The sequence below is a fragment of the Ovis aries genome, chromosome 1 (assembly GCF_016772045.2).
Source record: "Ovis aries strain OAR_USU_Benz2616 breed Rambouillet chromosome 1, ARS-UI_Ramb_v3.0, whole genome shotgun sequence".
NCBI classification, from domain to species: domain Eukaryota; kingdom Metazoa; phylum Chordata; class Mammalia; order Artiodactyla; family Bovidae; genus Ovis; species Ovis aries.
In genome coordinates, this window is record NC_056054.1 from 257,065,322 (window position 1) to 257,092,794 (window position 27,473).

Sequence of the window (27,473 nt, forward strand, 5' to 3'; positions counted from 1 at the left end):
CTTTTGAGGTTTGCTGTTGTGTTGTGCTAGTCACTCAGACATGTCTGACTCTTTGCAATGCCATGGACTGTAGCCTGCCAGGCTCCTCTGTTCATGGAATTCTCTGGGCAAGAATATCAGAGTGGATTGCCATTCCCTTCTCCATGGGATTTTCCCAACCCAAGGATCGAATCTGGGTCTCCCACATTGCAGGCAGATTCTCTACCGCCTGAGCCACCAAGGAAGCCACGAGCTTGACCCAGTCCAACTTGTTTACTATGGCTTTTCTTTCTCTTGCCTGAGGAGGCAGATCAAAAGACATATTGGTAATACTGCCTATGTTTTCTTCTAGAAGTTTCTTGCTTCAGGTCTCATATTTCAGTCTTTAATTCATTTGAGTTTATTTTTGCACATAATATGAGAAAAAAGTCCAGTTTGACTCTTTAGCATGTCAAAAAAGCTGTCCAGTTTCCTTGACACTGTTTTTTGAAGAGGCTTTCCTTTCCCCATTATAGATCCTTGCCTCTTTCGTCAAAGATTAAGTGGCCATATAACATGTGGCTTCATTTCTGGGCTTTCTGTTCAGAACTGTGTTATTTTTAATGGCTATATAGTATTTCATGGTAGACATGTATCATTATTTAGTGACAAGTCTCCTACTAATGGATACTTAGGTTATTTCTAGTTTTTTTCTTATCAAATACAAACCTACAGTGGGTATCCCTGTGAATGCATCTATGCTATGAAACAAACCTAACAACAGAGACCCAACCAACCAACTGGTTATAACAACACTGACCCAAACCCTCCAGAGGTCCTCACTCTTGTCAACACCATTATGCTGTTGAAACACATTGCCAATGTGTTTCTACTTGCACGTTAGAGACATTAACAATAAACATGCTCTAAATATTTCAGTTAGTCACATCTTTAAATCTTGCTTATAGTGATTTTTGTCATATTTTGTCAAGTTTTATTGTACTATGAAAGAACAATGTTTTAAACAATTTCTGATTTTCATGACACATATGGAAAGATTCTATCACTCCAAACTTTTTAAAATCAGTATTTTCTGCTAGTACCATTATTCTTAACCATTTTGTGATGAGAACCCTGTCTGAGAATCTGATGAAACCTGAACCACCCAGAAAAAAAAGCTTTTAAATGTTAACATTTTGCAGATAATTTCACACAGTTGAAGCCTTCATTAACCTGATATGTGATCTTGTGGAAATCATATTTTATGCATTTCTCTGCAAACTAACATGGAATGATAAATTTTCAAAATACTCATTATATCTATAGGTTAAGTGGGCCCCTTTCTAATATCTTTCCTCTCAAGGATTTCATTCCCACTGCCTTGGTCTTCTTCCCATGCATCTTACATAAAAATACTTGTGAGTAAATATGTGAAGAGTTCTCTTTAGGATTTGCCAGTTGCCATCTCTGGCCAAGCCCACATATGTAATGAGCTTTGAAGAGTTAAGAAAAACTGGTAAAAAGATCCCTTTCCAGCTTCTCGGGATTATCTCAGAGAGCCCCTGAAGTTTATTTTGAAATTTTTATTAAATTCTTATTATCACTTATCATTTAGCCATTCTCAATTTTTATAATTCCTGAGTCCTTAATTTTTACCACCCTGTAGAATAAATTTTAAAATCTCCTAATAAGTTATGGGAAATTAAATAAAACTTTAAAGTTATGAAGGAGATAAGTTATCACATAGACATGATAGAAGGTGAGCCAATAAGTACTCCAGAAAAAAGGAAGGTACTGTTGCTGCTGCTGCTAAGTCGCTTCAGTGGTGTCTGACTCTGTGCGACCCCACAGACAGCAGCCCACCAGGCTCCCCCATCCCTGGGATTCTCCAGGCAAGAACACTGGAGTGGGTTGCCATTTCCTTCTCCAATGCATGAAACTGAAAAGTGAAAGTGAAGTCGCTCAGTCGTGTCCGACTCTTAGTGACCCCATGGACTACAGCCCACCAGGCTCCTCCACTGTATATTGCTTCACACATGGCAAGGAAGGAAAAAATACACAAGGCTTTCTCATCAAAATGTAAGCTATTCATATAATAGCTAAATGGTATGTACTAAATGAAATTCAGAAGATCAAAGCACTTTAACAATGAGGGCTTTCACAGAATTGTCACAAAATTCAGAGGAATAAACCTGGGTTACAGGCAAACCTCTGCTAAGAAATCTGGGTAGAAACCTGGGTTACAGGCTGAGCTCTGCTACACAGGAGCTACTGACTGGCTTTGGGCAGGTCACTTCCTTTCTCTGGGTTGATAATCCCCAGTTTAAACCTTACATTCTCACAAAAGCCTCCCTGGACCCTAAGGCAGCTCCCAGTGGTGGGCTTCTGAAGTTCCCAGTACTTACAGCTTTCAGATTTAATCATCTGTTCATTGCCTATCCTCTCCACTTGACAGTAAGCTCTACCTCTATATTCACCTCCAATCTCCTGCTCCTTATACAGTGCCTGGCACAAAATAGAGGGAAGAAAGGAGAGAAGAATCAAGAAATAACTGAATCAATAAACTGATCCAAAAAAGAGGTGGACCAGAAGACCTCTAAGGTGTGCTTAGATCTTAATGTATTAAAGGCATTTCTTCCTGTTGAATGCTATAAATGGTTGGGTTTAATTAGGTTAAAACATTTATGGATCACCTAATTTGAACAAAGTCTTATGCTTGGTCTATAGGGAGAAAAAGGGTAGCCAAAGATGCACGAGAAATAGGTCTTGTCCCTGCCCTTCAAAGAAATGGGTTTGGCTAAGGAAAAAAGACTACATTAAACAGCTAGGACAAAGGAATAGGACAACTTAAATGAAAACAAAAATAACAGAGTAAGTGATATGACTAAGAGGAATTGGATGGACTCCTAATTATTAAAATACACTACACAGAAGTGAACTGACTCCTCTGTAACCACACAGACAATTTAAGTGAGACCTGATGGAAAAGAACCCCAGCCTTTCCATCTTCTGGTAGTTAAGGAAGCCTCTTAAGTAAAAGATGAGGCTCATGTTCCTGACACAGGGTTACAAGAGAGAAGTAAGATTCAGCTCAACAACAGATGAAGTCTAATATGACCAAATCAATCCTACTGCAGACAGCTTTGGAGGCATTCAGAGTTTCACCCACCTGGAAAAATAAATGCCATTCCAGAGAGAAACAGCAAGTGGACTTGATAAAATACATTAAAATGGTAATGAAGCTCCCCTGGTGGCTCAGATACTAAAGAATCTGCCTGCAATGCAGAAAACCCAGATTCAATTCCTGGGTCATAAAGATCCCCTGGAGAAGGGAATTTCTACCCACTCCAGTATTTTTGCTCAGAGAAATTTTTGGATAGAGGAGGCTCGTGGCGTACAGTCCATGGGGTCACAAAGAGTCAGACACAGCTGAGCTATACACACACACACACGGGAATGAATAAGATAGGCTACAAACTACTAATGCCATGCAGTCCCCCTTTTTTGAGACCCTACCCATGTGCCTCCTGTAGGATAGGTCATGCAAAGAATGCATAAGAAGTTCCTGGCAGGGTCCACGCTTGAGGAGACCTAACTGTCTAACTCCAGAGACAAATAAGTAAATGAGGAAAACAATTCCAATTAGTAACAAAGTCTCCTAGTTGCAAAATGTGGCCTCAAATTACAATGTCCAAAGAAGCAAAGCTAGATGAGCAGAAACGCCTGGAGTGGAGCTGGGAAACAGGGCTTTGCCCTTGGCACTTCTTGGTCTCTTCCTGTTGGGCCTCTCACCCCTGAGGATTATCCCTCTCCCATCTTCTCTACCCTGGGAAGAAAGGTGGTGGGCACAAGGGAGTAGCCCCAACATTTAGTGGTCTGCCCAGCTGCAAAGGGAGGAAACCCAGGCAGACAGGCTGTGGCAAGAGCGCACACCTGAGAGAGGTGATTCTGAGGGCCGAGCAGGATGTGACTGGAAGTAACTTAAGATGTGAGTTATTTTTCCTTCCTCAGGAACAAACCCACAGTGGGGCTATCATCCTCCCAAGGCAAGATCTAATCCCATCTGCTCTTCTTCCTAAATTCTGAGGGAACAGGGGAGAGCTTCCAGTAGGAGAAAGTTCTCATTAGCTTACAGGCAGGGAATTGAGAGATTTATTTAAAACTGAAGAAAGAGCAGGAGACTCAGTCTAACACAAAGTGCAGAGTGGCCACGTATCAGCTGCTGCACACCTCATCTTCCCGTTGCTATTCTCATCCTGGTGCCCATAATTTAAAAAACTCAAAATCAACAGCTTAAAAGAAAATCCAGCTTGATGAGAGGCTGTATATTTCTTGCTTCCTCCAACTATGAATAACTCTGTAAGAAAGAACACATGGCAGAAACACTGGTTTTTCCCCTTCAGGAGGATTAACAAGCAACTTCATGCAATAGAGTCACCCAGTTTATTGTTACCACCCTCCCTTTCTGTCATCCTAAACACACACACACAGGCACTTCCTCCATCAGTGCTCATGGAGAGAAGAGGGTGGGAGGCTCCTGCTGCATGCCTATAATATCTCTCCACTCAAAGTAGTTACACTAGATAATCTTTTTGATTATGAACCCCCAAACCCCAAACAAACAAACAATTCTATCACAAATCTTCTCCAAAAAGAGGATCTGGAAAGAAAAATTCAATCATCCATAGGTATCTGCTGGGGAATTGGACCCAGCTAATTCCCCAGTAGATAGCAAAAGTTGCAGGTGCTCCATCCCCTTATATAAAACATCAGTGTTGAAGTAATCTCTAGATTACTTATGTTACCTAACATAATGTAAATACTATCTAAAGTTATAAATACAATGTAAAAGCTATGTAAATAGTTGCCAGTGTGCAGCAAATTCAAGTTTTCCTTTTTTGGAATTTTGTGTAACTTTTTTTCTCAAATATCTTCGATCTACAGTTTATTGAATCGTGGATGCAGAACCATGGATATGAAGGGCTGACTGTATACTGCAGTGGATCTTTTCACACCACAAATATTCTCATGGATTTTTATACATTTCCCTCAAAAGTCTAAGATAAAAAGAGAGAAAGCCCACAAAATTTAGACAACTGTTAAGGGTTCAGTGAGCTACTGCTCATATCACCAAAGAACGCAGAAAAATCCATGCAGTTGTACTTATACCTCTCATCAGTAAATTCAAGCAAATATTTTCTCCCATACGACTCATGCAGCTCAAAATCAAAAAACCCAATAAAAAAAAAAAGGAAGATCTAAATAGACACTTCTGTAAAGAAAACAGACAGGTGGCCAAAAAGCACATGAGAAGATGCTTAACATCACTAATTATTGCCTGCCTGCGTGCATGCTCAGTCTTGTCTGACTCTTTGCAACCCTATGGATTGTAGCCTACCAGACTCCTCTCTCCATGGAATTTTCAGGCAAGAATACTACAGTAGGTTGCCATTTCCTACACTAGGGGATCTTTCCAAACCAGGGATCAAAGCTGCATCTCCTGCATTGGCAGGTGGATTCTTTACTACTGAGCCACCTGAGAAGCCCCAACTAATTATCAGAGAAATGCAAATCAAAACTACAATGAGGTATTACCTTACACTGGTCAGATAGCTATCATCAAAAAATCCACCAAAATAAATAAATAAATAAATAAATAAATGCCGGAGAGGGTGTGGAGAAAAGGGAACCCTCCTACACTGTTGGTGGGAATGTAAATTGGTAATAGCCACTATGGGAACAGTATGGAGGTTCCTTAAGAAATTAAAAGTAGAACCGCCATATGACCCTGCAATCCCATTCCTGGGCATATATCCAGAAAAAAACTTGCTTCAAAAGGATACATCCACCCCACTGTTCATGGCAGCAATAGCCAAGACATGGAAGCAACCTAAGTGCCCACAAAGAAGGTGTGGGATATATATACATATATATGTATGTATATATATGTATGTATACATATATGCATGTATATATATACACACACACAATGGAATATTATTCAGCCATCAAAAGAATGAAATAATGCCACTTGCAGCAACATGGATGGACCTGGAGATGACCATACTAAGTGAAGTAATTCAGATAGAGAAAAACAAATGTCATATGACACTGCTGCTACTGCTAAGTTGCTTCAGTCGTGTCCGGCTCTGTGCGACCCCATAGACAGCAGTCCATCAGGCTCCCCCGTCCCTGGGATTCTCCAGGCAAGAACACTGGAGTGGGTTGCCATTTCCTTCTCCAATGCATGAAACTGAAAAGAGAAAGTGAAGTCGCTCAGTTGTGTCTGACTCTTCGCGACCCCCTGGACTGCAGCCTACCAGGCTCCTCCGTCCATGGGATTTTCAAGGCAAGAGTACTGGAGTGGGGTGCCATTGCCTTCTCCTAAAAAAAATGATACAAATGAACTTATTTACAAAACAGAGACAGTTTCACAGATCTCAAAATTAAATTTATGGTTACCAAAGGGGGAATATGGGGGAAATAACAAATTAGGAGACTAGGATTAATATATACACACTACTATATGTAAACTAGATAACTAACAAGGACCTACTATATAGCATTAATACTACAATGTAGTATTGAAAGACGCTTGCTCCTTGGAAGAAAAGCAGTGACAAACCTAGACAGCATATTAAAAAACAGAGATAGAAGTCTGTATGGTCAGAGCTACAACTTTTCCAGTAGTCACATATACATGTGAGAGTTGGACCATAAAGAAGGCAGAGAGGTGAAGAATTGATGCTTTCAAACTGTGGTACTGGAGAAGGCTCTTGAGAGACCCTTGGACAGCAAGGAGATCAATCCTAAAGGAAACCAACCTGAATATTCATTGGAAAGACTGATGCTGAAGCTGAAGCTCCAGCACTTCAGCCACCTGATGAGAAGAGCTGACACATTAGAAAAGATCCTGATGCTGCGAAGATTAAGGGGAAGAGAAGGAGGTGACAGAGAGTGAGATGGTTAGATGGCATCATCAACTCAATGGACATGAGTCTGAGCAAACTCTGGGAGATGGTGAAGTACAGGGAAGCCTGGGATCCATGGAGTCACAAAGAATTGAGCAACTGAGCAACAACAACTATATAGAATAGGGAACTCTAATCAATATATAATCAACATATAATCAATATTATATAATAACCTATATGGAAAAAGAATTTGAAAAGAATGGTTGAATCACTTTGCTGTACCCCTGAAAGTAACACATCACTGCAAATCAACTATACACCAATAAAATTTTTTTAAAAAACAAGCAAGAAAAGAGACAAAATTAATGCAGTGAGAGATCCACAAGTATATACGAAATTGCAGCCAATGCTAATAACTAAAAAAGGAAGTTCAAACCAGAAAAGCAATACAAGTATTTAAATTTCTCTTACCTTGAGTAGAAAAAAAAATGTTTTAAAGTCTTATTTTGTCCATGATACAATAAGAAAAATGGAGAAATAAAGGAAAGAGTGAGAAGGGCCAGAAGGAGATACGTTTTAAAAACTACAATTTATAAGCCTAAAGTATGGCTTAAGTCAATTGAGCAAGTGGTGGAAAACCATAATTTAAAAAGAGTGAACAAAAGAAACACTGATATGCTTTCAGCTCCACAGTCAGAAGGGCAGAATTGCCAGGACAGCATTACCATTGTCTGAGAACACCGGCAGGTTTATTCATGCTAAACATGCTATAATTGAGAATCAATATGGGGCAGAGTGTGCTTAAATGAACTCCAAGGGTTTGTACAAGGGTTCGTACAAGCAATCCTGTTAACGTCACATTGCATTTTATTAAATGATGTTTGGAATAAAAAGCCTGTTGGTTGGGCCTGGGAAAACTTTGTTTTAAAGAGGTATAACTTCTTATGACAGCTATAATCATAACACTGATCTTCATGATAATCTCACTATACATAAAAGGAATCAACTATGAAGATAATGAACCAGCGCTCAGGTTGCATGGAGTGTCCCTAAAACTGCCTTCAATTTCTAATGTGGGAGATAAATCAGGACATTATGAAGGTCCAGGATAATTATCACCATAACAGGTGCAGGGAGAACAGTATCCTTTTTTCCCCAAAGTAACAAGTTTATTCAATCTTTTTTTTTTTCATTTATTTATTTTTATTGACATAGACTTGATTCACAATGTTTAAGGTGTTCAGCAAAGTGATTCAGCTATACATACAAAAGTGATTCAGTGGTAAAGAATCCACCTGCAATGCAGGAGACACAGGTTCAATCCCTGGGTCAGGAAGATTTTCCTGGAGGAGGAAAGGGCAACATGCTCCAATATTCTTGTCTGGGAAATCCCATAGACAGAAGAGCCTCTTCACGGGATCACAAAGAGTCAGATGCGACTGGGCACACTAACACATATACACATATATTTTTTAGATTCTGTTCTCTTATAGGCTATTACAAGATACGGTACATAGACTCCTGTGCTATACAATAAGTCCTTGTTGTTTATTGTTTTTTACTTTTGAATTTTTTATTTTGTATTGGCACAACATTGTAGCCAATATTGTGATCATTTCAGGGGAACAGTGAAGAGACTCACTGGATACATATACATGGATACATATACATGTATCCATTCTCTCCCAAACCTCCCTCTTATCTAGGCTGCCACATAACATTGAGCAGAGTTCCATGTGCTATGCAATAGGTCCATGTTGGTTATCCGTTTTAAATATAGCAGTGTGTACATGACTATCCCAAAATCCCTCCACGCTGCTGCAAACGGCATTATTTCAATTCTTTTTAATGGCTGAGTAAAATTCCATTGTATTTACATACCACATTTTCTTTATCCATTCATATGCTGATCGTCATTTAGGCTGCTCCCATGCTTTAGCAATTGTAACCAGTGCTGCCATAAACATTGGGGTGCATGTATCCTTTCGGATCATGCTTTTCTCCAGACATATGTCCAGTAGTGGGATTTCAGGGTCATATGATAGCTCTGTTTTTAGTTTAAGGAACCTCCATATTGTTCTCCATAGTGGCTGTACCAATTTACATTTCCACCAACAGTGTAGGAGGCTTCCCTTCTATTCACACCCTCTCCAGCATTTATTGTTTGTGGATTTTGATGATAACCATTCTGGCAGGTGTGAGGTGATATCTCATTGTAGTTTTGATTTGCATTTCTCTAATAATTAATGATGTTGAACATCTTCTCATGTGCCTATTGGCCATCCATATGTCTTCTTTGGAGAAATATCTATTTAGGTCTCCTGTCCATTTTTTGAGTGTATTGTTTGTCTTGATGCCGTTAAGTGACATATTAGTTGTTTATAAATTTTGGAGACTAATCCCTTACTGATCATATCATTTGCAAATATTTTCTCCCAATCTATGAACTGTCTTTTTGTTCTGTTTATTGTTTCCTTTGCTATGCAAAAGCTTTTGAGTTTAAGTGGGTCCCATTTGTTTGTTTTTATTTTCATTATTCTGGGAGATGAATCAAAAGACCCCCAAACAGCCAAAGCAATCTTGAGAAAAGAAAAATGCAGCTGGAAAAATTAGGCTGTCTGACTTCAGACTATACTACCAAGCTACATTCATCAACACAGTATGGTACTAGCACAAAAAGTAAAAATATAGATCAATGGAATAGGGTAGAAAGCCCAGAAACAGGCCCATGCACCTGTGGCCAACTAATCTGAGACAAATGAAGCAAGACTATACAATGTTAGAAAGACAATGTTTCCAGCAAATGGTACTGGGAAAACTGGACGGCCACATGTAAAAAAAAAAAAAAAAAAGAAAAGAAATTAGATCATTCTTTAACTCCATACACAAAACATGCTCAAAATGGATTTAAGACCTAAATATGAGACTGGACACTATAAAACTCCTAGAGGAAAATATAGGCAGAACACTCTCTGACATAAATCACAGCAACATCTTTGTTTATTTATTTTATATATAGTAATGTATATCTGTTAATCCCAAATTCCCAATTTATCCCTCTTCCCCATTTTCTCTTTGATAACTGTAAGTTTGTATCTATGTTTGTGAGTCTATTTCTGTTTTGTAAATTGGTTCATTTGTATTTTTTCCTAGATTCCACATACAATATCAGATGATATGTGTCTTTTCTGACTTACTTCATTCAGTATGACAATCTCTAGGTCCACCCACAGTGTTGCAAATGGTATTACTTCATTCTTTTGATGGCTGAATAATATTCCACTGTATTTGTGTGTGTGTGTGTGTGTGTGTGTGTGTGTGTGTAGTAAAGACACTACACTGTCTTTATCCATTCATCTGCTGATGGACACTTAGGTTGTCTTCATGTCTTGGCTACTGTAAAAAGTGCCACTATGAACACTTGGGTACATGTATCTTTTCAAATTATAAAGAAAGAAAGAAAAAGTGTTAATTGTTCAGTCACGTCCAACTCTTTATCATCCCATGGACTGTAGCCTACCAGGCTCCTCTGTCCATGGAGTACTCCAGGCAAGAAGACTGGAGTGGGTTGCCATTTCCTTCTCCAGGGGATCTTCCCGACCCAGGGATCAAACCTGTGTCTCTCATGTCTCCCACACTGCAGGCGCATTCTTTACTGCTGAGTCACCAGAGAAGCCCAATTAGAGTTTTTGTCTTTTCTGGATATATGCCCAGGAGTGAGATTGCTGGGTCATATAGTTACTCTATTTGTAGTTTAAAGAAGCTCCAATACTGTTTTACACAGTGTCTGCACCAATTTACATTTCCACCAATAGTGTGGGAGGGTCCCCTTTCCGTCATGCCCTAGGAGTGTATATTTTCAGGTGCTTACTGATCAAGTTAGGGGTACTGGAGAAGAAACATGTGGTTACAGAAGGTGTGGCAGTTGTAGGCAGATGATGGCTAAACAAGAAATGTGATTCAGATCAGCTGGACAAATCTGATCAGTAACTGCGTCAGCAAGTGCACACACAGCTTGGTGCTGGGCAGTCAGAAGCGAGGATATGGTACCATGTTCACAAGCACCCTATAAGGGGGCTATTTTGAGTCCCTTCTTACAAATGAGAAAATTGAGATTGAGAGAAATATTTTCCCCGAAGTCACCTTTCTAAAATCTGATAGAGACAGGATGGAAATGCACACCTGGCTAATGGGACGAAGGTTTTCAATGCTACCAAACAGATATGGTCACTGGAAAGAAAGGGCATTCTATGCACAGAATAGACAACTGGGCCAAGGACCAGTCTGAGTAAGGAGCAGTTTGTGAACAGAAAGAGTAGAAAGTCAGACAGTAAGTTGGAGTCATACTGCATACTGTCTTTATGCCTAATTAAGAAGCACATTGTCCTTCAGACTGTTGGGAATCACAGAACTTTGGAAATCAAGAAAGATGTAAGAAAGGGGGTAAACAGACCAAAGGATCTAAACTAGATAACAGGGTTAGTGGGAGGAGGGGAAAGATGGAAACGCATTTAGAGAAACACCAGAAGGAACAAGAGGCTGAAGTCTAGTACCATATTAACATGGGATTTGGGGCTCTCAAATTAAAAGACACTAATTGAGGGTCTCTATTAATATCCTATTGTTTAACGTCTGGCAAATATTTTACTAATGTCAATAATTAAAAATTTCAGAAGTAATCTATAAGCGTTCTGGCTCACTGGTAAAGAATTTGCCTGCAATGTGGGAGAGATGAGTTCAGTTCCTGGGTTGGGAACATCCTGTGCAGAAAGGAAAGGCTACCCACTTCAGCATTCTGGCCTGGAGAATTCCATGGACTGTATAGTCCATGGGGTCACAAAGAGTCAGACAGGACAGAGCAACTTTCACTTTCACTTTCCAATAGAAAGGAGACAGCTTTTGAAAGCTAAGGGAAGCATGCATCTGCCTGCCTTCATCCTCGTCCAGGAAGTTTCTTTTAAAAGCTAAGGGAAGCATGCATCTGCCTGCCTTCATCCTCGTCCAGGAAGCTTCTTTTAAAAGGGACGTGCTAATAAGAAATCATGTTTGAGGATATTACTTCAGCCATAGCTTTGTTTCCTAGAAAGGCTAAGGCCGGGATTTAACAATGGGCTCAGTAGGGAAAGGCCTGAGTAGGATCTATTCCCTCCTGTGGTTCATGGGAAGCACAGGACACTTCACCAAAGCTGGAGGTTTCAGCCCTCCCCTCAAGCATCTATGTCCATTTATCACACTTATCCCCCAACACTTATCTAGGGAGTGGCTTAGAGCAGGACAAAATCCCAGGATTGAGGACCTGGGACTCTCAGGCATCTTTCAGGCATCATCTTTCATCTCTTTACACCTCGGAGAGAGCAGATGTCTTTACCATTGCTACTGAATCTTCATGCAAGGGCTGCAAATTAGTTCCTGATTCTATAAGAACAAACATAGTTTTGTTTTATTTTTATAAAAAATTAATTATATATGCAAAAAGTTGACTTTATCTTTGGTTTATACTGTAAGATTAGAATTTCTTTAAAATTAAAATTGAGTATTTTAATCTGGTGATATATGGTTACTATATACGAGTCTTCCTCTTCAGAAGAAATACAATCATGTATGTTAAAATGTATTGGATACAATTCTCTATTTTTCCCTTCTCGTTAAAACAATTCCATAGAAGGGATAGGTATCTTCCCAGAGTAACAAGAGAAACTGAAGCAAAAGATTCATCTCTGCTCCTTTGAGCAGCTGAGTGAGAAAGCTGATCCTAATCATCTTTCAGTAACAGACTACATTCTTTCCTCAATTAGCAGTTGCAGAAGCCCCACTGAACTTCTCTTCTGCCGCTTTCAACAGAAGCTGCCGTTAAGGAAATAGTAACTCTGTATGTGTCACTCCCATGCTCCTGCTGCTTGAGAAGAGTAAGAGCCTTAAATGAATTCAGTGAGCCAATGGGCTGTGTGTGATGTCACAGAGCAGGCCCTTCACAGTTGTGATGGCCCATGAGGCTAGGACCATCATCTTACTCTGTCACAGAATCATAAATAAGGACAGAAAGTGAAGTCACTCAGTTGTGTCCGACTCTTTGTGACCCCGTGGACTGTAGCCCACCAGGCTCCTCCGTCCATGGGATTCTCCAGGCAAGAATACTGGAGTGGGTTGCCATTTCCTTCTCCAGAGGATCTTCCCAATCCAGGGATCGAACCCAGGTCTCCCGCATTGCAGGCAGATGCTTTAACCTCTGAGCCACCAGGGAAGACAGAGCCTTCTGCAAATATGAGGATGCACTCCCTTGTAAAGTCATATTCAATCATTGGTTCAAATGAAACTAACTCTCCAAGATCAGGGGTAAATAAACAGAACACATTACAACACAAAACATTTTAAAGTCTGCCTTTAAGGTAGCAATTCCCAAAATGACACCATCTATATGGAATCTATTTCTGGAGTAATAAGCCAAATTATTTTACTTTGTCAGAACTGGAATCTTACAAACCCAGCTGTTGAATAACACTTGTCAGAGATGTCAAAATGTCTTTCAACATTTAGACAGCTACCTAGCCATTATTCCTACAAGATGCATGGGTGGTTGAGAGAATCACATTTGACGGATGCAAAAAAATAAAATATCCATATGGAAAATATAACTACTGATTTCCCAATCATCTAGCCCAGCAATTTCCCTACCATTCTGCTCTGGGATGCAGCTGCTGCTGCTGCTGACACTAAGTCACTTCAGTCGTGTCCAATTCTGTGTGACCCCATAGACGGCAGCCCACCAGGCTCCTCTGTCCCTGGGATTCTCTAGGCAAGAACAGTGGAGTGGGTTGCCATTTCCTTCTCCAATACATGATGCAGACAGTCTTCTAAAAAAACAGATTCAGGCTTTTTCATAATTGCTACTGAATGCAGAGGCTTCAAAAGTAATCTTCCAATTCTTTATTATACACATAAACCATAAACACTGTGTATGTGGATTCTAAGAGTTAAGAATTCAGTGTCCTTACACAAGAGAGGTCTCACATTCTGTTGACCCTACCGCTGCTCCCTTCCAGAGAAACCACAGTCTTTATTGAGGCAAGAAGACCCAGGCCACCACTGTGTGGACCAAGAGAGGGCATCAGTACCTCCAAGACTGCCTGGGAGAAAGATCTCTATAACCAGAGGGCTGATACTTACTACAGAATTATCATATTCTTTTCCTTCTTGGTCCATACATAGACCATCAGTTAGGTTGTGGGGACAGGAAGATATGAGTAGAGAAGCCAAAACAGGAATCCTGAGCCATGTAAAGGTGGAGAAGTAGAATGCAGACTGATCAAGCACTGTTTGTGCAGACACATCCTGGAGTCGCAACAGATCGGGCAATAATCTTCCTGGTCCTGAGTTAGGTCCTGTCGCCGTGAGGTCTGGCCACATGATGGCTCTTTCTCATCCTGAAAGACCTCTGGGATTACCCACAACTTGCCACATGTCTGACGTTTGTTTTATTTTCCCACGTATTCTTACTTAAGCCTTCCATTTCTTAAGGAAACTTGAATGGGCTTCTGTTCTTGTAATCAGAGACATTTATAGATGCCCCACAGCAAGACGTCTGAAAGTGTTCTTTTTCTCTTTACTAACTATAAAACAACCTCAGATTTCCCATCTGAGAGTCTACACATAACCTCACAAATTTAGGGCTACTTTGCCAGTTTCTGTATTCACAGAGAAAGAAAAGAAATGGCTGGAAAAATCCCTTTCTCTTGGATTGTATTTAAATCTCCCTTGCTGCATTTTTTCTCCCAGTCAAGAATAGAAACCAGCATGCTCTGGGAGCCTCAGTATTCTCTCCACCCTCTGTGGCACTGACAGACTTCCCCCCTGTGACTCCTGGGTTGATTTCGAGCTTCAGGGACCAAGTTTTCCACTGGCAAAACCTGATTCTTCCGGTCTCTATAGAATCATATTGGCTCCCAAAGCAGTTCCAACACTGGGAATAGGTCAGGTTATACCAGAAATTAATGAGCAAGCCCCTCTGAGCACCTGCGACTTCTGTAACTCTAATTACTCCCCCTTTCTAAGACCCCCCAACACTCTAGCAGCCAGTGATTCTCAATCAGAGGCCATATTTAGAAATACAGGCGGCTTTGTCGGTTGACTTGATGACTTGGTTAGAGTAATACAAACATTCAACAACCAGGGATGCTATATGTCTTATAATGGACAGCAAAGTTTCACACAATGATGAGTCATTCTATCAAAATGCTAAGGGAACCTCCCTTGAGAAACACTAAGACCCCTCCAACACCCCAAGCAGAACAGAAACACAAAGTGAAGAGAGGAGGGCAATATGAGGATCGGCACCACACAGTCAGGAGAGAGGCGACCAGTGAAGGCCATCCAAGAGTCATCTCAGCCCAGCCATCTCCAGGCCTTGTCTCCAGCAACACCACTCACAGCACGCAAACCCTCTGCTCTCACTCCTTCAGTTAGATTTAAATTACATCTTTTAAAATATGTGTCTTTATTTTTACATCTTTTCATTTGTTCTAATTATGATAGTTTCAGAGCAACTAATATTGGTACTAGAAAGAGATAATATCACCTGAAAATTCGTCCATGTTGCTCAAGGGCTTAACTACTAAATATGTTCTATACTACTTTACAAACTAATTCTTTAGGGGATAACGCCTCAGAGCTTAAGCTTGTGAACTAATACCTTCTTATGAAACACTTTTCTGAGCCATGCTGGGGCTTGGAAGGAAGGAAGGTGAAAACTCTCTCACCACCTGTCCCAGACCCTTTGTGAAGCTCTGATGCTCTAGGCCTTATCAAAAGAGACATCCTGCACAAACAAGCTTCACCACCGAGAGTCAGGGTGTGGAGACACCAAATGGAAAGAGACAGCTCAGCAGCCTGGGATTAAAGCACAAATATTTTTGAGGCAGTGCACTCAGTTATGTCAGAGAGACAGGTTCATGGCACTTTCTGTGACAGGTGCTTCAGCAAGCTAAAAAGTTCTAACACCGCACACAAAAATAAACTCAAAATGGATTAAAGATCTAAATGTAAGATCAGAAACTATAAAACTCCTAGAGGAGAACATAGGCAAAACACTCTCAGACATAAATCACAGCAGGATCCTCTATGATCCACCTCCCAGAATTCTGGAAATAAAAGCAAAAATAAACAAATGGGATCTAATTAAAATTAAAAGCTTCTGCACAACAAAGGAAAATATAAGCAAGGTGAAAAGACAGCCTTCTGAATGGGAGAAAATAATAGCAAATGAAGCAACTGACAAACAACTAATCTCAAAAATATACAAGCAACTTCTGCAGCTCAACTCCAGAAAAATAAACGACCCAATCAAAAAATGGGCCAAAGAACTAAATAGACATTTCTCCAAAGAAGATGTACGGATGGCTAACAAACACATGAAAAGATGCTCAACATCACTCATTATTAGAGAAATGCAAATCAAAACCACAATGAGGTACCACTTCACACCAGTCAGAATGGCTGCGATCCAAAAATCTGCAAGCAATAAATGCTGGCGAGGGTGTGGAGAAAAGGGAACCCTCCTACACTGTTGGTGGGAATGCAAACTAGTACAGCCACTATGGAAAACAGTGTGGAGATTCCTTAAAAAATTGCAAATAGAACTACCTTATGACCCAGCAATCCCACTTCTGGGCATACACACCGAGGAAACCAGAATTGAAAGAGACACATGTACCCCAATGTTCATCGCAGCACTGTTTATAATAGCCAGGACATGGAAACAACCTAGATGTCCATCAGCAGATGAATGGATAAGAAAGCTGTGGTACATATACACAATGGAGTATTACTCAGCCGTTAAACAGAATTCATTTGAATCAGTTCTGATGAGATGGATGAAACTGGAGCCAATTATACAGAGTGAAGTAAGCCAGAAAGAAAAACACCAATACAGTATACTAACACATATATATGGAATTTAGGAAGATGGCAATGACAACCCTGTATGCAAGACAGGGAAAGAGACACAGATGTGTATAACGGACTTTTGGACTCAGAGGGAGAGGGAGAGGGTGGGATGATTTGGGAGAATGACATTCTAACATGTATACTATCATGTGAATTGAATCGCCAGTCTATGTCTGACGCAGGATGCAGCATGCTTGGGGATGGTGCATGGGGATGACCCAGAAAGATGTTATGGGGAGGGAGGTGGGAGGGGGGTTCATGTTTGGGAATGCATGTAAGAATTAAAGATTTTAAAATTTAAAAAATAAAAAACTAAAAAAAAAAAAAAAAAGTTCAGCAAGATCCTCTCACAGACTGAAAAGTGACCCAGGATGGAGAAATCCAAAACACAATTCTGTTCTAAATGAGGTGAGGTCTTGTTATAACAAGCACACACACACTGTCACTACAAGTATGGATTTCTGATAAAGTCTTTACAGATTAAAGCAGTGCTGTCCAACAGAACTTCCTGATGATGGCCACACTCTCTGTCCACACTGTGCTGTGTCAATATGGTCTTGGTGTAAGTTTGGTGAGTGTATCTAATAAGTACAAGGACCAACACCTCAGCAAGGCTGAACTCAAACCTGCCAGGACAGTTTACACCTAATCCCTGCACTTGCTCTTCCTAAACTGAGGTTTTCTAGTAAAATAACGTGACTGCTTCAGGACCAAGGCAAGGTGATAGCCCTTTTCACCATTCCAGCACAGTTCTAGAAGATGACCAGAGAACAACCAAGACCCTAAAACATTTTATGTATCATTCAAAGGGCATGGGTTGAAGACAACCCCTTTTCTATACTTTCAAAGGAGAGAAATAGATGGAAAAGCTAAAGAATAAAAACGGACTTCTCCAAACATTCTCTGGTATTTGTTGTATTACTCACAAAATCTGCTCTAGGATCCATAGTAATTTGGGAGGATATTTTTCTTTGGGAGGGTAACTTCTTTATGTCCTTTGGTGACTTTATGTCCTAGTGACTTCCCTTCACTAGGTGGCACTAGTGACAAAGATCCCACCTGCCAATGCAGAAGACTTAAGAGACTCAAGTTCAATCCCTGGGTCAGGAAAGTCCCCTGAAGGAGGGCATGGCAACCCACTCCAATATTCTTGCCTGGAGAATCTCCATGGACAGAGGAGCTTGGTGGGCTACAATGCATAGGGTCGCAAAGAATCAGACATGACTGAAGCAACTTAGCACTAATTATACGAGTCACTTTAAGATTACCACAATCTCCAATCCCTAGCTAAAAGCAATTTCTTTGACTGCTCTTCTAGCAGCTTATTTCTCTCTCCTCCACGCTCCCATTTTTCCCTTTCCAAAAAAAAAGCCTTTATTCAAGAGTATATTGTTGAAATGAACTGAATATGAAGGCTTCAAGTGAAATCAGAGTCTGGCACTATGCATCATTTCCCACACCACTGACCCTTCAAACTCCCCTGCTCCTCAGCTACTGCCTTCATAAAGATTAAGAGAGATCCCTGGGTCCTGGGTATTTTAGGAGACAGGTATTTCTTAGCATTCATAGAGCTCTCAAGTAATCACACAGTGCTTTGTACATCCCTTCTTTTGGCTTCAGACTTACAGATGCTGTGTCTACTTTACAGGCAGGGAAACTAGCATAATGAGGCTAAGTTACTGAAATGCCATCCCAGAGAAACTCAAGAGCAAAATTAAGTCACCTCCAGCAGTGGTTCTCAACCAGGGGCAGTTTTTTCCCCAGGGCACATTTGGCAATGTCTGGAGACACTTTTGATTGTCATGATTGTGGTGGGGGTTGGGGGAACTACAGGCATCTAGAGGGTAGAGGCCAAGGACGCTGCCGAACATGCTTCATTGCACAGGATAGCCCACAACAAAGAAGCACCGGGCTAGGCATGCCAATGGTGCTGAGGATGAGAACCCCTGATCCTCTGGCATCTCCAGCACTAGTTTCTTTGGCTTCTAATCAATAAAGAATAGCTCCCTCTGTAATTTGATCCTCATACAGCATTTATACGGAAACATACCAGTTGAGTGCTATTTCTGTCATGCTATACTTTTTGGTGCCACAGAGGAAAATAAGGAAAAGCTGGCAAAGTCTGGCTCCTTTCCTCTAATGAGAAAGCTTAGCAGAGACCAGGTCCTTTCCTTAGTGACCCCCAGGCGCTGAGCTGGGGTCTGTGTCTGGCTGCTCACCTAGACCCTCCAGTTGTTGACGTGCCCTGTTACAGCTCCCTGTCCTCTGCTTTGCTTATCTCTAAGCACATGCATCACTCCAGAGCTGTAATGATGCATGCTTATGGGAATCCCCAGAGATCTACAGCTCCTAATTGTCTATTTTGTTCAGTAAATTGTACTCATTACTGAGCCATGTGAGGCACAGAAGGACATCAGCCTTACTGGGTGCCCTCTGTCTGAGCGTGGGTAATGGGACATTATCAGCAAGGACTCCACAGTATTGAACTAAGACGCTTAAAAACAATCCTCCATTCAGTTCCTCAGCTGAGTACTTTTTTTTCTTCTAAATCTAACGTCCTGTCCCCCTTTTTCCTAACCAGTCTTAGCTCTGCTTAGATTTGTATTAATTATTATTTTCTCTTTAGTGAGTCTGGTTTTAGTTTAAGCTCTAAAATCCAGAGACCTCAGAAAGGATGGGATGTCCTTTCCACTCCTCCCTCTCAGCCCTCCACTGCCTCTGAGAAGGGCACACCAAATCTCCTTCTGGTCTCAAAATCTTCACGACAGATGAAAATCCAAAGCAGCTTTAGTTATAATGCTCCTGGTGCCTACATCCATTGCACTAAGGACTGCAAACAGATGAGGAGGGAATGGACATGTGACTTCCAGTGACACTGGATAAAATAAAATGGAATGGGCAGAACCATGTGCTTTGCTACCGCTATTATCTACCAAACTGAAAATCATCAACTCTCTGGTAAGCAGTTTCCCATCCCCCGAAAAAAAAAAAAAAAAAAAACGTGATTAACGCAGGAAAAGTTAAGCAAAGTGATCCATGGAAGAGTAGAGTGCTGAGAGAGGGGAATTTGTGTCAGCAGAGATAATAATATGATATGGCTACAGGAAAACAGCACTCAGGCCTAGTTCCCTTCTCAGAAGGGCCCAGCAACACCCTCACCCTCTACGTAAATCAAACCCCATACAAACTCACTAAAAAATTCTTATGTTGAGATATTGCCATGTAGATTCTATCCCATCACCTTGATCATGGTTTTAGCTTTGTAAGTGCTGATCTTAACAGTGTTTATGACCTGAATCACTAAAGGCTTTGGGAAGCTTTCACAGACAGGGCACCCCGCTGCACTGACGCCAAAAGGCTGTTAAGACAAGAGTAAAACCAGAACAACAATGGCAAAGAATGCCTTTGACTTACCCTGGAGTAGAGGGTGTGAGAGCCTTCAAATGCACTTACATCCTCATGACCCATCAGCTCTGTTGCCTTTCATCACTCACTTCTGCATGGTGGATCACAACCAATCGATCACCAACTACCAAAGACGAAAAATGAAAGAATGAATACGTTAGGCCAGAAGATCCATAACTTCAAGTTCCAAGCCACTGCTCCTCAAGTGAATTTGCTAGCGCAGGCTAACTATCAGTATTTACTTAACACAGAAACCCAAATATATATAATGGTTTAAGTTCAATAAAAGCTTATTTCTTGTTCCTGTATACATACTGCACAATTGAACAGTCTCCCTTAACAGCAATCCAGGCAACCAGGCTGACAAACGTCCTGCCATCCTTTAACATAGCATCCCACGATCTCGTAGGGACCCTCTCCATTCCAGCCTACACAGAGTATAAAACAGCATGGAGGAACTTGCATGGGTGCTCTCTTTTTGTTTCTTTTTTCCCTAGAAATGGACCACAATACTTTTCCACTTCCACTTAGTTACACAGCCACACCTAAATCCGTGGGTTGCTGGGTAGCTAATAATCAGTATCATATAAGCCTGACACCAGCCCAATGAAGATATTAGCTTTAGAGTCTGGAGTTCTGGGTGAGACACTAACAGTAAATCTGACTTAGTTACTTAATCACTCTGAGATCTTGTTTCCTCATCTGTGAAATACTCTGCTTCCCTCATTGACCTATGCGTCAATGTGAGACTCAAAAATGAGACAAAACAGCATGCATAGCCTGGGTATCTTGACAAAATGCTGAGCTGCAAACTCCCAGATGTTGTAGTAGAAAAGAAGATTGAAGTAGAAAAGAGATTTTAAAAATTAGAAAATATTTTTGTATTCCACAAAGTGATCTGCAGATATAAAGAACTGGCACCAACTTTGATTATACATAAATTCCCCATTATCAGGATACCAGGTAAAATTTCAAAGAGTCACAAGATTTTGGAACTAGAAAGAATTTAAGTGGTTACTGCTTTTCTGCCTTATTTTCCAGGCAAGGAAACAAACTCAGAAGTCAACAATGTCCCTCAAATCTCATACTAACTCAGTGTGCTGGAATTAGAGTACAGAAATTGGACTTTTTCTTCTGCTATTACATAAATTCAATCAAAAATTGAATTACTGAAAAACAAAAGGTAATTCTTATTCTTCTGCTAAAGTGAGAGCAAATGGCTACTCTGGCCCAAATCTAAAAAGGTACCAGAAGGTAGCATTCACCAGCATGGACCACCATCATACCAAACATAAGGGAAGGGGGTCACAGGGCAGACCAAGTTTTTCAAGCAAATGTTCTTCGAAACAGTGATCTCCACCAAAGTTATATCTCACAAGTCCAAAATGCGACCTGAACACAAATTAACTTCTGTATACCTTCTGGCAAAAACAAGAATTTTTATATTCTATACATACACACTGAGTCATTGCTATTAAGGGACAATTAGAAAAAGAGAATTTGAGACTGCAAATAAAAAAGGGAAAGGAAGTATTAATAATTAGCTGAGGAGGAACAGAGGTTTCCATAGCCAATTATGGGGACAAATAAAGGAATCTCAAGACTTTTTTTATCCATGATACTTAAATTATTTTGCATCTCTGAGAGCATGGTGAGTCCTTGAAGTTAAGAGCAGAAAGTAAAATATAGGGCCTCAGCAATGAAAGACAGGAGTCCAAATTCAAAGTTCTAAATCAGGAAGGGAAGAATGGAACCACTTAATATGCATGTCTCCAATAAAGAGATAAAAATTTGAAAGTGTTTTGGCAAAATTAGGAGGGACTACTTAATGAACAAGAAATGATAAATGGAAATCAATACTTGCATATCCATCGTTAAGATGAGTAAAATGCTATTATCAGCATCTTCATCTAGTGAGTAATTTCAAGCATTTTAATAAAGGTAAAATGTTCTAAGAACTGCTACAGGTTACTCCACCCCCAACTCTCTTCTGCCATAGTGTCTCTGCTGCTGCTAAGCCACTTCAGTCGTGTCCGACTCTGTGCGACCCCATAGACGGCAGCCCACCAGTCCCTGGGATTCTCCAGGCAAGAACACTGGAGTGGGTTGCCATTCATGTCAAACTCTTTGTGACCCCATGGACTATAGCCTTCCAGGTTCCTCTGTTGATGGGATTTCCCAGGCAAGAATACTGGAGTGAATTGCCATTTCCTTCTCCAGTGCATGAAAGTGAAAAGTGAAAGGGAAGTTGCTCAGTTGTATCCAACTCTTAGTGACCCCATGGACTGCAGCCCAATAGGCTCCTCCGTCCATAGGATTTTCCAGGCAAGAGTAGTGTCTCTAGCACCTCAAAAACTCTCCCATCCTGGCAATTTCCCAGAACCTCTTCTCGACCCTAGAAGTTTTACCTATTCTTGTGCCATGGACTCTCCCGTACTTTTGGCAATCTACTGAAGCCTAAGGAACTCCTCAGAATAATCTCTTAAATGCAGAGAAAATAAAAAGGAAATCAATTATATGGAAATCAATTATATGGAAATTATTCTAGTCACATAGCCTTCAGAGAGTCCATGGACCCAATTTAAAAACATCTGATTGGGGAATGACTCTTTTAGGGTAAAGAAAGTTTTTTTCTTCTGCAGGAAAGTTTTAAAAAGAACAAGGATGTATAGTAAAGAATACTACTCAAGAACAGTCAGTGAAGAAAACAATGAGGTGCAAAAAAGAAGTCAGACCTTGAATTTCTGCCCAACACAATACTATTCATGCTGTGGTTTAAAAACCCTACTTTAACAGAATTTTCTTGGCTCCAGCCCTGTAGACACATCATCTTCTTCGTACTGATGGCAGGTGAAGAAATTCAGCACTGGAAAAGGCAGGACTGACATGAGCTTGGGTCCCAGCTTTCTACCTCTCTAGTTCTGTTAGCTTGGGCAAATCACTCAGCTCTGAGGTGAAACTCTTTGTCTATGAAATGAGAAGGTCAAGCTACACCATCCCTAAGGTTTCCTACAACTCTGAATTATTAGGATTCTCTGAGAAGAAATATCAGTGAGATTTCTTTTTGCTCTAGGTTCACTGCATGAAAATACCTTTTAGATGAGAATTTTTCAGGGGCTTCAGAAATGTTGACACTATAAGAATCAGCTGGGTGTAGAATTTTTGACTTAGAAAGGATTTTTTTCAAGAGACATCTCACCCAATTCCAGTGACCCAGGTGAGAAAACTGAGGTTCAGAAAGGCAAAGAAATGTATTTGAGGTCACATGATGAGGTAATGTTAGCAAACTGTTGTGACTACTTCTGTCTATCGTCAGCAAGATTTTAGGATTTGGCATTGGTATAAAACTCAGCTCATGAGTTCACTTGAAGAGAGATGGAAATAAACTCCAAAAAGCTGAGCCATAGCACAAGGACAGCACGAGGAAGCAGGTGATTTGGGTAATGACTCCCAGGAGCAGAGTTCTATGCCTCCAAAAGGGTCAAAGCTCATATGCACAGTAACCTCATTAGCAACAGTATCGCCCCCTTCAAATATATGGCTACAAAATTCATATAAAAACAGTCAATTATTTTTTTAAAAAATGAAAGAAAAGGTGGTTCAAAAGAGGGGAACAAATGAACAAACCCTGGCTAATAAGGTCAATAAAACCAAAGTTCAGGATGTGAATTGCTAATAAAATCTTAAAATTGTAGAATACTTGTTAGGAATTTTTAAGTTTTAGAAGAAACTGATTCAGAATAACTTTGACCTACTATTGTGGACAGCTCTAAAATACAGTAATCATGAGCATTATTTTTACTAATACTCTCACCACTATCTTCAGATACATAATTATAGGATATTGATTCGGTTTAAAAGTTATATGTGTATTTCGATAGTCCCGTCCACATGTAGACAAATTTTATAAGCAAAGACGTAGACACTAGGAAGTTGTTGGGAAATTTGATTGAATCATGAATTCAACCTCATTTTCAATTAGCCAACAATATGTATGCAAGAGCTTTCAAAACCTGTGTTCCAATGCTTGTCAGCTTACCCTCTCCATTTCCCACACACAACCAGCAAAGTAATGGCACCCATTCTCAACCTCCACAACCATCATTCCTACTTTGTATCAATATTTATGGCTTTCGTAACTTTTTTCTTTTTTTTATGATTTTCTTAGGAAACTGACACAGCCTTTCAAAATCTTCTAGACCAGACCTATACATCACTGGTTTGCCAGCTCCTGTTTCATCTCCTCCAGGACTTCCCAGAGACAGCAGTGCCATCTACTGGTAGGGAGGGCATAACTTGTTTTCTGGAAGCCTGCGGTTGACATGCCTGAAAGAATGGCAGCCTAGATTTGTGTTTTTGTGAGCCTTTCTTTTCTAGAGCACATTACAAGCGTAACTGATGCTTACAACCTGAGACATAGAAATCCACAGGAGCCCCCATCATGAAGGGCAGGTCCTTGGGAAGCCGTATAAAACCCAGCCTGTCAAGCCAGTAGAGAGGCAGCTCTGCCTTCTCAAAGCTCCAAAGGCAGAGCCTCACTGAAACACTTCCTAGGGCTTCCGTATCAGATGTTCTCACCTTGCTTCCACCTGTGGCAATGCTATCCCACTCTATCTTACAACAAGAGTCCAGGGAAGGTGCTTAGACCTCTATCAACGTGACGGTTCTTAGATTTACACAGTGTGACACAGACCCTGCTCAAAGGACAGTACTGCTTAGGCATGCAGGTCAGACTCTATAATCTCTCATTCACTCTTCCCTCCCTGACCCAGGGGACAGAAACGACAGAAAGGAAACGATTTTGTTGTTGCTTTGGAAGCAACATTAGTGGGCTTTTACTGAATCAGAGAATAAACCTTGTCCTGTAGATCACTGAGGTACACTGCTTCCCTTAAGATGAACTAAGCCTGCCAATCTTTCTGCTTTCCCTTGTTTAACCTAATAAGTGTTTTTCAACCTTTCCAAAACGCTTGCCTCCCTTTCACAGACTAAACATAAACACTGCACGCCCTTTGTGCAGTTTATATAACAAAAGCGACATTTTCTCTCTAAACACAAAACCATATACCTTTTCAAACTATACTTCCTACCCGAGCCTCAGAATTCCTTCCTCTCCCCACTGATACCAGCTGGAAACAAATCACTGACAAGTTCTAAAATTACTCTAATTTGCTTTATGTACCAATCTGTCAGGTGACAATCTATATTTTACTTTATGAGGTCATTTGTTACATTCCCAACAAGCTTTGCAACACCTTTTCTTTTACTTTGGCTCACCCCAGAAAACCACCAGAAGTTGATCTGCTACAGTTGATGTTAATTCTGATTCCCCCTAACAAATTTAAGTGTGCCTTCTTTAGTTAGTTTGAACTTGCCAAGTAAATTGATTTCCTAACAAGTTTGGGCATTTCACAGGCATGGTGTGTGTCTGAGATGTTTGGAAAAAAAAAAAAAGATCACACCGTTTCCTAAAGAAACAAAACTTTGTATGGGGAAGGTAAGAGCAATAAAAAGCCTTGGAACCCTGTCAGGATGTCTCTGAGGAATCAGGTAGAGAGATTCCTGTCCATTTCCTACCAGAATAAGTTGTAAATGAATTATAGTGGAATTCCATAATACAGTAAAATCTTTCTAATGATAGTTTAACCCGTTCTGAACCAAGCAGACTAGCAGGTATAGCTAATAAATTAACTAGTGGAAAACTGAAGGGGCTTTTCATACTTTGTTATGAGCTGTACAGTATGCTCTTGCTATTTCAGGTTTAGGGAAATTGAGAAGGAAAGAAGCAGAGGATGCCTTTTGTAAAGTATGACTTCAAGGAGACATCTCCCATCCCCAAACCATAATCACACACTCACACTCACACACACACACACACACACACAAGCAGCTTTTGACATCCAAAGGCCTTCTTTTAACACGCACTTTTGAAAGAATTAAGGAGATCTAAACGGGTGTAACCTGCCTTCCCTTCTCCCTAGCACCCATTAACATGCTAAAAATAAGTCAATACTTGATTCGGCAGTCCAGAAAAACCTCAGTTTACAGAGATAACCAGCACCACCCCCCGGGGGGTGGGGGGGATCAGGTTTTCTTGAAGGAGAATATCCGTGTGATGGTCTGCTCTGCAGTTCACTGCAGGGATCTTCCCCCTCACAACTACCAGCCATCAGTTTCGCTGTAATTTCTCACTGTAGCCTCTCACTTAGACCTTCTCCGCCAGTGCCCAGCGGCTTTAAAAAAATAATTTTTCCCCCTTCTCTTTACGAATCTCTTGATCTTGATCCCTTCGGCAGGCTGAAAGCGTTTCGGTGCAACTCTGGGGTGAGAGCTCCAGGCAGGTCCGGAGAAGCCTTCCACCGGCGCACCTGGGCTGGCCCGAGGGTCCTGCCCCCACCCCTGCCCGCACGGCTGCGCCAGGAATACGGCTTTGGTCGCCGCCGCCGCCGGATTAGTTCGAGTCCCGTGGCTTGGCCAAAGTGACACTACATTTTTTTCCTTCGTTCTCACATGTGACAGATCCCACTGCATTAAAGCCATCTTCTCCCCGGCTCTAGGCCAGGTCTTGCGCCGGAGACGTCCCCGCCCCACCACCCTTCACCCTTTACCTGGGGAGGGGGTCGGTACCAGCATCCCTCCGGGAGAGAAACAAAGGCGGAGGCGAGGCTACCAGGTGGGCAACTCCCCTCGGGTGGACCCGTCACCGCGGTGAAGAGGATGGGGAGATGCACTAGCGGGCAGAAAAGGGAAACCGAGGCACCGAGGGAGATGACTGAGCCTGGGTCTGCATCCTCTCCCAAGTGAGGCTCCCCGGGCGGGCGGACCTCAGACTTCCCCCCGCCCCGCTCGCCCGCAATCGGCCGCGGAGGGGCAGGGAGCCCGCCCCGCGGCAGCTCTTACCTCGGGAGAAGCGCTCCCGCTCCCTCCGACGGCTCGGGGAAAGAGCCCCGCCGCTCGCGCACGCGCACTCGCGTTCTCGCCCCTCCGCGCCACCGCGCGCGCCCCTCCGACCTGGCTTTGGCCCGCCCCGGCTCTGTCCGTCAGCGTACGCGAGAGCCAATCCACTAGCACGGGAGGGCCAGCGCCGGTCACGTGGTCGACCTAGCCAATCACCAAGCTGCCCTCGGCAGCACCCGTTCCGATGTCTCCGGGGATTCGGTTGCTACAGAGTGGATCGGGTGAGAGGCGTGTACAAAGGGCTGGATCTCTGTTTGGGGCTCTGATTGGTGCTAGATTGACAATTACTAGATCTATTGA

At 41.5% G+C, this 27,473-nt stretch overlaps 1 protein-coding gene across 2 annotated transcripts in view; it reads right to left on the bottom strand.

Annotated features, from left to right (window-relative positions):
- The window catches only part of TMEM108 (transmembrane protein 108), a 426,991-nt gene extending 399,740 nt beyond the window's left edge, over nucleotides 1-27,251 (bottom strand). For both annotated transcript variants that reach the window (XM_027960370.3, XM_027960365.3), the window contains exons 1-2: nucleotides 27,117-27,251; nucleotides 20,226-20,340 (exon numbers count right to left, since the gene is read on the bottom strand). The gene's annotated coding sequence lies outside the window, so the exon portion shown is untranslated. The remainder of the gene's footprint in view (nucleotides 1-20,225; nucleotides 20,341-27,116) is intronic.
- Nucleotides 27,252-27,473: the final 222 nt, after the last annotated feature.